Source organism: Callithrix jacchus, chromosome 2, assembly GCF_049354715.1.
Source record: "Callithrix jacchus isolate 240 chromosome 2, calJac240_pri, whole genome shotgun sequence".
Lineage (NCBI taxonomy): Eukaryota > Metazoa > Chordata > Mammalia > Primates > Cebidae > Callithrix > Callithrix jacchus.
The window spans coordinates 96767528-96781398 of NC_133503.1; the positions used below are offsets into that span (position 1 = coordinate 96767528).

The 13871-nt window shown below is 41.2% G+C and overlaps 2 protein-coding genes across 20 annotated transcripts in view; one reads left to right on the top strand and one right to left on the bottom strand.

Moving 5' to 3' along the window:
• Nucleotides 1-13871, top strand: part of MCC (MCC regulator of Wnt signaling pathway) — a 464974-nt gene that overhangs the window by 296397 nt on the left and 154706 nt on the right. Inside the window, exon 1 of one of the 4 annotated variants that reach the window (XM_035291080.3) lies at nt 1-13871. This exon is cut by the window's right edge and continues 16491 nt beyond it. The exons of the other annotated variants lie outside the window; for them this stretch is intronic. The gene's annotated coding sequence lies outside the window, so the exon portion shown is untranslated. 4 annotated transcript variants of the gene reach the window in all.
• LOC128928060 (spermatogenesis-associated protein 31A5-like) overlaps nt 10466-13871 on the bottom strand; it is a 53616-nt gene continuing 50210 nt past the window's right edge. For all 16 annotated transcript variants that reach the window (XR_013532153.1, XR_013532151.1, XR_013532152.1 and 13 more), the window contains one exon: nt 10466-13871. This exon is cut by the window's right edge and continues 760 nt beyond it. The gene's annotated coding sequence lies outside the window, so the exon portion shown is untranslated.

Below are 13871 nucleotides of genomic sequence, written 5' to 3' on the forward strand. Positions count from 1 at the left end.
TGGTGAAGATTTAAATGCTGATGTAGCTCTTTTAGACTATCTTAAATAGAAACAGAGCTTTGGGTAAGGACCTGAATTATCCTATTATGTTCTGCCAGAGTATTGATATTATCCAAATCCAACTCAACAAATGCATGGTGCTAATAAGTGGGAAAACAATCTTATAAGAGCAAATCCTAATGTTAAGAGATTACAGTTCTTTTGAGATCACTCTAAAAATTAAATGCCAGCTGTCTCCCCTAATGAGGTTTAGGGGAGAATAAAAATTGATTTGGGCATCAGACGTTCATTCTATGTACCAGGATTGTGGGTTTGGATATTCTACACTCTTTGGCCTTCAGTTTGCACAACTGAAAAATAGCATGGGGAATTGTGAAGACGGTGGGATGGGCAGAGGAGGGAGGAGAGCAGCAGCCATGTGGAAAGGGCTAACGGGTGTCAGCCCTTTATTTCCCTTACACCCTTTCTCCCCGCAAGTCTCGCTTCAGACAGAATGAAGAGAATTATGACCATTTTCCCTCACTAGTTATGGTTTCCAGCTAATTCCCGTCCCTTTCGACTGGTCCCATTTCCCCCTGGTGCTCTTGAGATGGGCTATTTGGGTTTGCACACTTCTCCAGATGCCTGAGTAGCTCCGTGTATGAGACTCTGGCCCTGCTCTGTGTTGGATACAGTATTCCTATTAATGCAGCTGAGGGGGATTGTAATTTGACACAGCCAATGAGTGTCCCCTTCCAGGCCTATTTGGAACCAAAACCCTTGGGTAAAGCCAGGCCCCTCCTGAGAAGGGGGATGTTTGGGGAAGGGAGGTAGCTGACCTTGTCAGTATGTTTCCATCAGAGGCCATAATACCTATCTACATGCCTTTCTTCTAAGACAGAAAAGAATATTTTTAAGAGTGGTCTGACAGATTTTCTCTGACCTGGTACCTGAAGGAAAAAAAAGATAGATTTGAACTAAATTGCATATATTGAAAAAGCTTAAAGTTAGAGAAGTTTATTAAACAGGAGACATTTCTCTGTCTCTTTTCCCCTCCCCTCCCACCCTCCAGACAGACACACACACACACACACACACACACACACACACACACACGGGGGGCGGGGGCACTCACGCGCGCTTAAATTTTCCAGACCTCTCTGGCGTGAATCAGAGCTCCTGTCTCAGGAGTGTAAAAGAGCTGACCTTTTAAATCAATTACATTGAGGAGCAGATGGGGCCGCTGAGAGATCTGGAGCCCCCACTGCATAAGGCCTATCATCTGGCAGCCATGGACCCAGTATAAATCCTATCATGCTTCCATTTAAGGTGCTCTTCCCACCTCGACACCTTGCCCAGTTCTCATTCTTCCTACTTGTTGAAATCCTTCTTAGAAACTTAACTCAGATGCCCTCTCTCCAAAAAAATCTTCCACAATTATCTCAAAGGACTGCATTGAACTCTCCTGTGCTGTCTATGGTACATTCCTGAGACCTTCACTGTGGGCTTGTCATAAGCATCCTGGGACACATGGCTATTGGGTGTATACCTTCCCACCATCTGGATTGTCAATTCCCCATTGAATACACAGGCATTGAGTGCAGCTGTGTGCCAGGCCTTATGCTGGGCACCAGAAGTAGATAAATCTAGGCGTTCAGCAACAGCTATGGAGCCTGGCATGTAAATACAAAACTCGCTGTGATATATGTTATATGTGAAAGGAAATATCAAGTGCTTTAAAAGTGCCTTAATGTTTCCACATGAGTATCTTCATGTAGCTTTTGAAGTCTTGACTTTTGAAGGTAGGAGAATATCTTAATCTTTTACTTCTATAACTAACAGAATGACTGGTGCATGGTAGATACCCAATATGTATATTTTGAATGAATCACTTACCATCTCATTAGTGTGGTCTAGTGAAAAAGGATGTGTGCCCAGTTAACCACATTAGAACACTGGGTCTGGCTTGAGTGCAGTAATGGAAGAACAGATACCAAGCTGCAGAGGCCATCCAGTAAACACTAACTGAATGAAGAGAATCTGTATAATGTGTGTAATACAGTTCATTCCCTTCTCTATCCTCTTAAAAGCATTTCATTGGTGGGGGTAGAATCACCCTAATATGGAAAAGAAATGGACAAGGAACACTGGTGAAGAAGAGAGCTGTGGCTTTGCCTTACACAAGCACAAGGATGCTTCCAGCTGAACCTAGCAAGCGCAGAGGGTGCACGGCACCTCACCACCGTGTTAGCTCATCAGGGCCTGACTATCTAACATTTATGCAGATTTATACTCTTGGGCAAAAATGGCTTGTCAGGTAATGGCTGGCACTATAGCATCAACATCTCTCATGTCAGTAGGCTTTTTTGTTAAGTGTCCGATCTTGGGCCATGCTTTTACCTGGAAGTTGAAGAAGAGTCCCCAAACTAGAATAATATTCTCCTGTCCATCTACTGTCATCTCACCAGTGCATGCTGAGCAGCATTGAGAGCCTAGGAGAGGCAGAAGGAAGACATCAGTAGTCCTGCTTCTAAGGAGTAACAAGTAGGTTTTTCTAGTGGGTTCTTTATACAATATAGTCCATAAATCTGAGTCATGCCATTTTTGTTTTTCTTCATTAGATTTCTGAGCTGAAAGCACTGTGCTGAAGTGTTGAAATGTATAAGGGTATTATTATAAATTGGAAGCACAGGAGACAGGGCGGAACTGAAGAAGAAACAGCAATAAAACAAAGGTAACAGGAAGGAGAAAATGGCAAAATGAAAACCACACGAGGATAAGCAGTAGAGATAGGCCCGTGAAGCCCAAATGATGGTAAAGAAATACTGCTCATGGAGGACCAGGCAGACGACCCCAACCTAAAATCAGGGGAGGAGGCTCTCGGGCCACTGTATTCATTCTGCATGGAAATCCTCTTTGACTGTACTTCTGAGGTGAGAGTAGAAATCTCTAGGGAATATTTAACACATCCCTTGAAGCTACATCTTGAGGTAATTCAGAACCAAGATTTAGGTATGTATATATTTAGGTATGTATGTCCTTTGACCAGGAATCCCTGCAATTCCCATAGCAGCTGGTTGAGAAGATAAAAGATGGTGAAGCTGAGATTTGAACACAGATGTGCCTGTATCTAGGGCGCATGCTCTTGTAAACATAGCAGGCCTTGGCTCTAATATTCCCCATGTGTGTTATAAATTGGTACAAGCTATATCCTTGCAAAACGTGTGCGGTTCCTAACTGGGTTGTTGCATTTTACGGCAAAATCCCTTCTGAAAAATTTAACTGCATCCATTTGTCTTTTTGAAAACTTGCATGTTATTAGTTGGTAAATGAGAAGATGCACTGGCATTTTGAAAGAAATCAATAGAAATTGATTCAGTAACTTAGTTTAATAAAATTCTACTATCTGCTGTTTTTAAAGGATCAAAACACAACCCCAGTGGCAGCCAGAACATCTTGAACCCATTTTGGGAAGAATTTCCTTTGCATTCCCTCTACAAGGAAAGCAGAGCCAGTCACTTCAGAGTACTGAGCACTGCCTGAAGTACTTCTCGTGTTACTAACAGCCAGTGTACTTGCCCCTAACAGCATCTGAGAAGACAAATGTTCCCCGTGCTAGGCTGCAAATGGATTAAAGCAGTGTTGATCCTCATCTGTCAGAACAATTAACATGAGTAAAACACTTGCCCTACTTAAAGCAGAGGGAGGGGGCTGGAGGAGGGTGTTCTGTGATACTGTTCATAAGATTAATGGTGCTATATGGGCAGCAGAGAGCAGTGGATTTATTTTCTGAACATTATGTGGATTTACAGGGATGTCAGTTACTGCTGAAAGCACAGCCTGTGTTCTTAAAGGGTCTCTGTAAGGTATTGAATGAAACATGGGAGTGTGGTATGGAGGATGGTACATGAGATGTGTAACACTTTAACAGTCAGTTATGACTTCTTGACTATTTTTGCTCTTCTTTTGTTTAAGCTCTGCTAAATTCAAGTCTTAACAGTAACCTGGCTTCTTAAAGTATGTATAAATATTGTTATAAGATTTTTTTATAAAAAGGATTTTTTGGAAAAAAAAGATAGAAATGGGACTAATCACTTGAGACCACAGCTCTGTTTGCAAGAAGACTTTACATCCCGTTTGCCTTCTGGTAGAAGGCAGGAGGGTAGGATAGGAGGAAAAGAAAATAGAACATGTTAATTAAGAATGGGTATCTAGGAGGATTTTATTATTCTTTGACACTAGAAGTGGAATGGGAAAATTGTTGAGGTTAACACAACAATGATAGAAGACAGTAGTGTGAGAAATAATATTTACATTAGTGCTGAATTAAATTTAATTATAGAAAGGAATCTGGTTGTTGGCAAAAGCTTAGCTGTCTCTGCAAGGGCCAGACTTGGGGGTGAGGAGGGAGTGTGGTTGAGTGACCACTTGTCATAGGCAAAGTGGGTTGGGATTCTATTATTTCTCTGGATAACCCTTCCCAACATATCCCTTATAAATAAATCTTCTACCCTGGCAACCCCTGCCCCCCCACCGCCCTGTTTGCTATTTCTCATATTTTCTAGTTCCCCAACTACTGGAAACAGACCAGAATCCTTTGCTGCCCCTGATAGCATCTGCCCTTTATGTCTAAATCTGACCCCTAACCACCTTGCTAGGAAAGCTGCTGCATTCTCAGGGCCGCTGAGATGGTCCACTTGTGACTGTCTTGTCTTTTTCCATAACAGGTTCCGCTGCAGGGTGGAGTCTTTGTTAACTGTCTGGGCTGGGCACAGGGAAGGAAACAACACTCACAGGGCTAGGTGGTGGGGATGGAGGGGCGGAGAGGGGGAGACAGTGGGGGCAGGGAGGCTGCGGAGGGATAACGCCAGGAGAAATGCCTGATATAGGCAAGGGAGGGGTGGTGGGGAGGGAGACAGTCCTGCAGGATGCAGGACATGCACATGTACCCCAGAGCCCAAAAACGATTAAAAAAGAAAACTGTCTAAGTGGCAAAAGTGACTCCGGAAATGCTTCCCCCAGGTGTCATTCAGGAGCGCATCCTAAATTCCATTTTGGCGCCTCTCTTCCCTTCTCAGGTCTTCTCCACTGCCACTCACAGCCTCCTTTCTTGGATGTGTTCTGATTTGCAAGCCTGTTTTGGTCCATTCTTATATTAGCCACTGTTTTGGGGTATTGTTCATGTGGACGGTGTTCCAACTATCTGCTCTTGCAAGTTCTTTCACATAGCAAAATAGTCTTCTAAAATAAGGAGCAAAAAATAACTCTTTTCTAATTTGAAAAGAAGGAAATCATTTTCTGTTTGTTACAGCATTATGTTAAATTAGTAAAGATTTTTAAAATCCCTAAATATGATTAAGGAAAGTATGATATGATACATTAACTTGATGGCATTTACTCAGGCATTGAAACTACAGATATGAAGACTGTGTACCCACTTGGGAAAACCAATACAAAATGGTACAAAATTCGCCATGCATGTATGTTAGGATCACAGCTTTTTAAAGAAAAATGCAAACATAGATTTAAAAAAATAGGATCATGGAGAAATTTAATTGCTATAATGATTGTTCTTTGGCATGATGTGTTTATGTGAAATGGCTTTAGTGGCAAAATGTATTTATTTATGATAAATAATGTTAACATTGTCATCATAAGGAAACTTACATCATTGATTTCAGTGCTCCCTTTTGTTTTCAGATTGTGTGGCTGAAGTCATTGGACTGTCTAGCTCTAGATTTTCCATCCTTGTGTGCCTGAGAGATTTGATGGGATGGTTTCCTAACCATTGCTGGAAGTCCACATTGTGTAATTGTGCAAAGCACACAATGACCTCCCACACCTGGTTTAGCTTTTATCGTAGTTCCCATGGCAGAGGAACTGGTCAGTGTTAGTCTTTAACATGTATGTATTCAGGGCCCCCTTTGTGCCAGGCGCAGTGCTGCCTGTTGGAAACCAGTCAGACAAAATCCTAGACCTCAAGGAGTTTACAGACTGCTAGAGGAGACCAAAGAAACAAGGCCACCAAGGGAGCGTGATAGAAGCTTGATGGGAACCAGGAAGGTAATAGGAGAGGTGCCCACCAGGACCGAAGAAGTCCTTCCAGAGGACACCTGAAGATGGCGTGGGGGTGGGAGCGGGGTTCTTGGGCCGCATCAAGGAATGTGGACCCTACCTGAGGGTGAAGGGCAGCCACTGAAAAGTTGGTTGTTGTTGTTAGTTTATATTTCTCATGGCAAGAGAAATGATAGCCTCAGAATTGCACTTCAGAGTGTCTGCACTTCCTTTGGAGAACAGTTTAGAGATAAAGCTGAAGGTAGGGAACCAGTGAAAACGCTGTTGCAATCCAGACAAGCAGTGGACCCTGAGCTAGAATGACGATGCTGGCATGGGGAGGAGTGGACAGTTTCCAGAATGATTTATGAGGCAAGATCAATAGAAATTGATAAGCGAGATGTGGAGGAAGCATTCAAAAGGGATACCCAACGGCCAGGCGCAGTGGTTCATGCCTGTAATCCCAGCACTTTGGGAGGCCGAGGCAGGTGGATCACGAGGTCAAGAGATTGAGACCATCCTCGCCAACATGGTGAAACCCCATCTGTACTAAAAATACAAAAAATAGCTGGGCATGGTGGTGCACACCTGTAGTTCCAGCTACTAGGGAGGCTGAGGCAGGAGAATTGCTTGAACCCAGGAGGCGGAGGTTGCAGTGAACCAAGATTGCATCACTGCACTCCAGCCTGGCGCCTGGTGACAGAGCAAGACTCTGTCTCAACAACAACAACAAAAATACCCAAGTCACTGGTTTAGGCAAACCGGTCGTAGATCTTGGTTCTTAGCCTATTTGTCCACATAATTGAACTGGGCACAGTTCAATCCCCTAGCAAGCTGGATGCGCAGGGTGAGTTAGCCTGCAGGGAAAGAAGGCAAGGTGAGTTTGGGCCACATAAAGTATGAGCCTCTGGGTGCAGGAGTGTGGTCGGCAGCTGGTTGTACAAGCCTGGAGTGCAAGGGAGTTGTCACCCTTAGCTGTTGGACTTTGAGATCAGTGTCTTGCTCTGTGTGTTGAGGACATGCTAGAACTTCAATAGTAGATGTCTTTCCCTCTGAGAATTCTGTTGACAGTTGTATCTTCAGGTGTCTGCATGTTGGCAGCATAGCTGAAAGAGATAACTTTTCAATTGAGGGTTTACTATCTGTTGTACTCAGGGTGCACACAGCTCCTCTCTGTACATCCACTGCTAGTGCGGGGCTGTTAATGCAGTCCTTAGGGACCTGGCCTGATTGCGGCATTATGACCTTATTGTTGTGATCCCCCTTGTGCTTATGTCATGGTTTAATATACAGTACAAGAAATGGGCACTTAGGAGCTATTTCTCAGCAAGAAATCCTAAGGCAAAGCCATTTACCCATTATAACAAATGCCTAGCTGGGAAGTAGAGAAAATAGAATTAGCTCCTGAATTTTCGAATGTATACTTTACATTTTTCTTAATGACAAAATCAGCTCCTTGAAAATCAACCCAGAATATGGTTATCTGGGCTTGAGAGGAAGTGTTTTTTTCCTGCTGGTTGGGGTATAGTATGCACGGGGTAGGATGCAGAAAAGAATGGAATATTTGAGGCAAGCTCTTTTTTTAATCTAGACCGATGCTGATCACAGCACAATAAATTTCTCGGGGCTTATTCATGGATCATGACCCACATGTTGAAAAATATTCATGAAAAGTACTCCTGGGATGGTTGGGGACAACTGTATCTCTTCCTTAACACTGAATGTATTTTAGAGTACATTACAAGGATTATTATGTGGTTGCTCTTTAATTAATCCCCTGGGAGTACACCAAAACAATTTTTGCAATCTAATACAAATTTCATCCAGTTTCCTAGATAGGTTCCTGAGAAAGTTGAACAAGGCTTTCAAAAGTTAAATACATTGTGGCACCGGTAGCTTCATATCTATTTATCTGTCACTACTTCCCCTCCTATTTGAGTGGCTAATTGAACACTAACTACAGTGATTAAATTTGCATTTTCCTTGTCAAATGTGCCACTCTGTGAATAGCTAAATTAACTTAGTCTTCCTGGGCTATACCCAAATGTTGAGAACCATCTAGGGCCTTTCAAAAGCATTTGGTCTGTTAGTTCTGTCTTAAGATAAAGCAAAATAAATACGTCCCTGAAATCAAAGGAAAACTAATTGTAGTACCTCTTTGCAGCTTTGAGTCATCAAAGTTTGACCGTCTCAAGTATGTTCTAATGGGGTTCATTATTTTTTTTGTTCTACATTTGAGAATTCTGAGATAATTTTGCATTTGCATTGTCAATATCCAGTTTTCAGAATTTGACATGTCTATTTATTTTCAAGAATAATAACTTATTAGCCTCTCCTTTCAAGGCACAAAAGCTATACATGGCCAATAGAACAAGTCAAACAACACAGAAGTATATCACGGAAGAGCTAACTCCACCCCTTCTCCTCTTAAATTTCTGTCTTCCTCCTTAACCAGCATTAACAATTTGGTGTTTATTCTTCAATACCAATCTAAGCTCATATAAAATATACAAATATTTATAAATATGAGCATTTTCACAAAAATAAGATCAGACTGTGTACATTCTCTTCTTACCATTAAATAAAAAATCTGTCGGCCAGGCATATTGGCTCACTCTTATAATCCCAGCACTTTGGGAGGACAAGGCAGGAGGATCACCTGAGCCCAGGAGTTCAAGACCAGCCTGGACAGCATAGGGAGACACTCATCTCTACAAAAACTACATAACTCACACCTGTAGTCCCAGATGCTTGGGAGGTTGAGGCAGGAGGTTCTCTTGAGCCTGAGAGGTTGAAGCTGCAGTGAGCTGTGATTGCACCATTGCACTCCAGCCTGGGTGACAGAGAAACACTCTGTCTCAAAAAAAAAAAAAAAAAAAAAAGTTCTTTAACTGTATGTTGTGGGCTTTTTCTCCAAGGTCTCATCCAATAGCCCCTTCTTTTTCACAGCTGCAAAGTATGGATATGTCAGTGTATTTATTCACTCCCCTGTAGAGGGGCATTAGCGTGTTTGTTTAGTTTTTGTCATTCCAATGCTATGATAAATATCTTTGTAAATATATCTTAAAACCAGTAAATCATTACATCAAAAGAGGTGCTCCTAGGAGCCAATCAGTGCAGGTGATTGGTTCCAGCAATGTAGGTATGATTCACCGTGACTCCATCCAGGCTCCACCAGTGGGTTGGATTTTGTTAGCTGAGTCCCTTCAGCAAGGAACCAGGAAGAAGACAGGTCAGGAACATTAATTCAGGTCTTTTTTTACCTGGGATATTTCTCTGTCTACACACATCTACCTGGGGCCTTTGCTCTCTCAGTGTTTTAAATCTCTCTTAACATTGGGTCTAGGACTTTTTGAAGCAGTTTTCTGACTCTTTTACTTCACCGTGGCAGTGATATATCTTACTTTAGACACGTTTCTGTCGTTCTCAAGCATGAGTTCCAGTTCTTTAGATGTTGGTTCATCTTGATCTACCCAGTGTTACCCTCCATGCTCATTTCTCCTTTGCATTGCTGTTGCAGTAATTTAGAAAGGTATCTGTCTTTGGAGTTGGTTATGCATTTATCAGAATGGTGTGGGAGGCTGTAAATCCCTGTACTTAGAACTTTGCTGAGTTACACACATCAAGTGTATTCAGGGTTACGGTGCTGTTTTAGCTATTTTGGGTTTGAAATGTTAAATAAGATTTTGAGACGTATGTTCTAGGTCACTTTGATTTCATTCATTCAGTAACTGCTAGTACACTCTACTAGCTACTAGGAATAGAATATACTGAGCAACAAAATGGAAATAAAGTTTGTCCTCAGGGAATTTATGTCTAGGTTAAAGAGAGACTCTGCAAAGAAAAATACAATTTGATAAATGGAATGCTCATGTTATTAGATGGAATTCAGTCATGCACATGATTACATTGATTGGGGCAGAATAGAACTTTAGTGGTGCTGTGATCCAAAACCTTACGGGATTTCAAAAAAAAATCTTCACAGTGACCTTATGTTTATCTGAAAGAACAAACAAATAACTAAAATATTATTTTTAAAAAAACAAAGGGGAGAGATATACTATGCAACATTAAACATTATAATACTGTCATTTAGAGTAACATAGAGAAGATGAAGCTATAATTATTCAGTAGTACTAGGACAACTATTACATGAAAAGAACAAAGTTGATTTTTAATTCATGTATGCCATTGAATTTCAGATGAATAAAAGCTTTAAAAAATGACTGCACAGAAGAAAACCACACTGAAGAAAATGTAGGTAGCTGTCATATCTGAGTGGAGTGCTGGAGGTCTTTCTAAAAAAAAAAAAAAAAAAAAAAGGTAGAGAATCTGTTAAGGAAAAGGTTTATGGAAGTAATGTAAAAATATGAAACATACATATGTCATAAAATGCTCTATAAATTAAAAGACAAACAGCTCACTGGGAAAGAGTATTTGCAATGTACTTGGTGAAAGGTTAATATCTGTTATATACATCAAACTCTAAAAAAATCAACATCCTGTCAAAACAGGCAAAGAACATAAACAGGCAATTAAACAAATTCATGTGTCCAGTACATTTATGACAAAAAGTTTATTCTCAAATAAGAAAACAAAGACTAGTATTTTGGAATCAAATTGGCAGAAAATATATATATAAATGATATATCTACAGTTAAGAGTAAAGTGAAATCGATACAGATGGGAGAAATATATATTGCAGTAGATTTTGGTAGAAGGCAATTTCACATTCGGAAGCCTTGGCCAGATAATTCCCTTTCTAGGAATTTGTCCTAAGGTTCGTCATCGTAGCAATATACAAGGAAAATCGGTTACACATTCAATAATTGGTTGTTTGCTAAGTTATGGTACACACAGGACATAGGTAATTGTATTAAGATGGACAGATGGACATGGGTGGAATCTTTCTTGTCACCTGGTTTGTTCTGTATTATGTCAAAGTGTATAAGAGATGAGGAGAGAACAACATTTTACATTACCTCCCCACAGCCTCTTTAGTCAAACGAGGTTACTTAGAAGAAGAGATATGCATGGCAGAGTAGAGCTTTCAGCTATAAAGCTATAGGAAATGGCAACTTGAGGCTGACCAAGGATAGTGAGAAGGGAAGATGAAGCTTGTTCTGTATGCAAATGAGTCACTAAAGCAGCTGAATAGCCATACTAAGCTCCAAAATTTTGCCTAGGCTGTTAAGTAACCTTAAAGCGGTGAGAGTTTGATGCCTGAGACCCTCGGACAGACAGAAACATTGCTGTTGCCTCTGAATCCTGTCTTACGTGATCCAGTGAGACTTGATCGATATTAAGTCAGGTGCCTGGATTGCGAGAGCTGAATTATGTCTATTGGGTATGAACTGCCCATTGCTATGTGTTTATTTTCTCTTCCACTCCTAGAGTTAGAGAAAAAGGTCCTACCTGTTCTCATACAGAATCTTTCCCCTAAATAATATTTAGTTTATTTCTGCTCTAAAAAAAAATAATAATAGTTATTTTTTCCCCCAGTGCTCCCATAGTACCTGAAGTCAGTCAACATTTGGATAGCTTTCCATTTTACTTATTTTCTGTCAAAACATTACACTGATGGTTTGCTGAGAACCATGGGAGATGGATCATGAGAGCGGCAAGGGAGAGCCTTCCTTATGTAGGGGCTCATGTAATAGAGTCAGTTACTGATGAGTTCCAGGACTTGCTGGTGTGACAAGCAGATATCACTGAAGCTCTTTGTAGCTAGAAACCTCACAGATTCTGGAGAATAACCTTGTCACAGCTGCTTCTGTTCTTGGAGGCTGCCCAGTAACCACCTGTGAAATGATACAGGTCACAGAGCCACCAATTAGGTTTTCTGGGTTAAAGAGGTTTCCACTTTTTGTGGCCAGGCACAGTGGCTCATGGACATAATTTCAGCACTTAGGAGGTTGAGACAGGTGGATCACTTGAGGCCAGGAGTTCAAGACCAGCCTAGGCAACATGGTGAAATCCTGTCTATTAAAAATACAAAAATGAGCCAGGAGTAATAGCACGTGCCTGTAGTCCCAGCTACTTGGGAGGCTGAGGCACCAGAATCGCTTGAACCCAGAAGGCAGAGGTTGCATTGAGCCAAGTGGTGCCACTGTACTTTAGCCTAGGTAACATAATAACACTCTTTCTCAAAAACTAAAAAATAAATAAGAGGTTTCCGCCTTCTGCTTGTCTCTGTGCATTTTTGCCCTCGTTAGCTAATTGTGAGACTGAAGCTTAATACGTTTTGGGTTAAAGATGCAAATTCAGTGGCACCTGAGTGATAAAACATCTCTATTTTGTGTGCTTTCTCCTTTAGTCTTTAGGTTCAAGAGAACAGCTGCCTGTCTGACAGGAAATTATCTTGTACCGTGCTGCAATAACATTCTGCTAAACTTGACTCGAGTTTCCTTGTGGATGTAGGCAGTTGTGATCAGAAGTTTTGTGCAGAGGGCAGATACCTGAGTGAACTGCCAGGATATGGTCAAATGCCTTGGACAAACAGAAATGGTTCAGGAAAGCATCCAACGTATTTGAAGCCAAAGCTTTGGGGATGCACATACCTGGTGCTTCCACAGAGTCTCAGTTCAGGATGCAGAACACCCAGTGTGGGAGCCAAACACCCACTCTTCAGCTTAAAGGTATTGCCAGCCATCTGGCAATATTTGGATCTGACTCTCAGATTTCAAGTCTTGTCCTTAGAGATAAGTATTCCTAAGGTCTCCCTGACGGGAGCAAACCATATGGGTTTCTTGCTTATACTATAACTACTGACCCCATCACGAAGAGTCTATAACTTCTTGTCACATTTTATGAACAGAGGCAAACATAATAAAGTATGTTAGAGATGAATTTTAAGGACACCAGTAAGGAGAGTCACATATAAGTCAGTAAATATCACCTTGAACTGTAACATTTTTATAATGCTTTTATAGTGCTAACAAATAACACTTATAGGAATGCCTACAGCCCCCAGTGTCCCTAGGAAGTGGGTAGGGTAAATATTAGCCTCCCCCAAGCAGATGGGGACATGGGTGGGTGTGTATAGCAGAGGCTGGGACCTGTGGTACTTTAGTGACAAGCACAGAAGCAAAAAGCAGCCAAGCTTCCCAGCATTCATGCAATTGTGGTTTATCAGAAATTTTTGGAAATGTCTCTTCTTGCCTAAGAAGGTAGGAATGTGGTATGTGGTATATTGCCCAGTTCTGTAAGGGAGGGATGATTCTGCCATGGATTAGAAATAAAGTCCTTTGAAGAAAAGGACAAACAAGTGAAAGGAGTAAAGGGACCAGTTAACACTCTATGGCTCCATCTGTCCTTGTTTAAAAGAAGTAGATGCTATAAAGAAGAAAAAAATTTTAGATTAAGACACTACATCAATTACTTCTTTCTGTGAAGACCAGACTTGCCAATAACTTTGTGCCTAAAAATACTCATTTGTGCATCTTACTAAAAATCCCTGAGAATTCTGCATTGGAGTTTAGATGTGTGGGATATATCCATGTAATTCTATCATAGTACCTGTAGCTGAGGTATCATGTACTTGACATCCCCAGAAGAGAGCACTTTATGTAAGCATTGTGAAGTTGAGCAATGCATAAAAGCTGGAGTAGAATAGAAATGTTATCATTTATGCCCATCTCCCAAGCAGTGCACTTTAACTTCGCTGGCCAGTCTTTAAATTGCCTCTTGCTGCCTGAATAGCTACTGTTGAAGAAATGAGGCAGTTTGTTTTCTAGACAGCCCTCTGATTGTTCTCTACAAACATTCACACAGAGTTCCTGGTTGCAGACCTTTCTATTTTTCTCCCAGGTCATCCCAAGCAGTTCAAAAGGTGACTG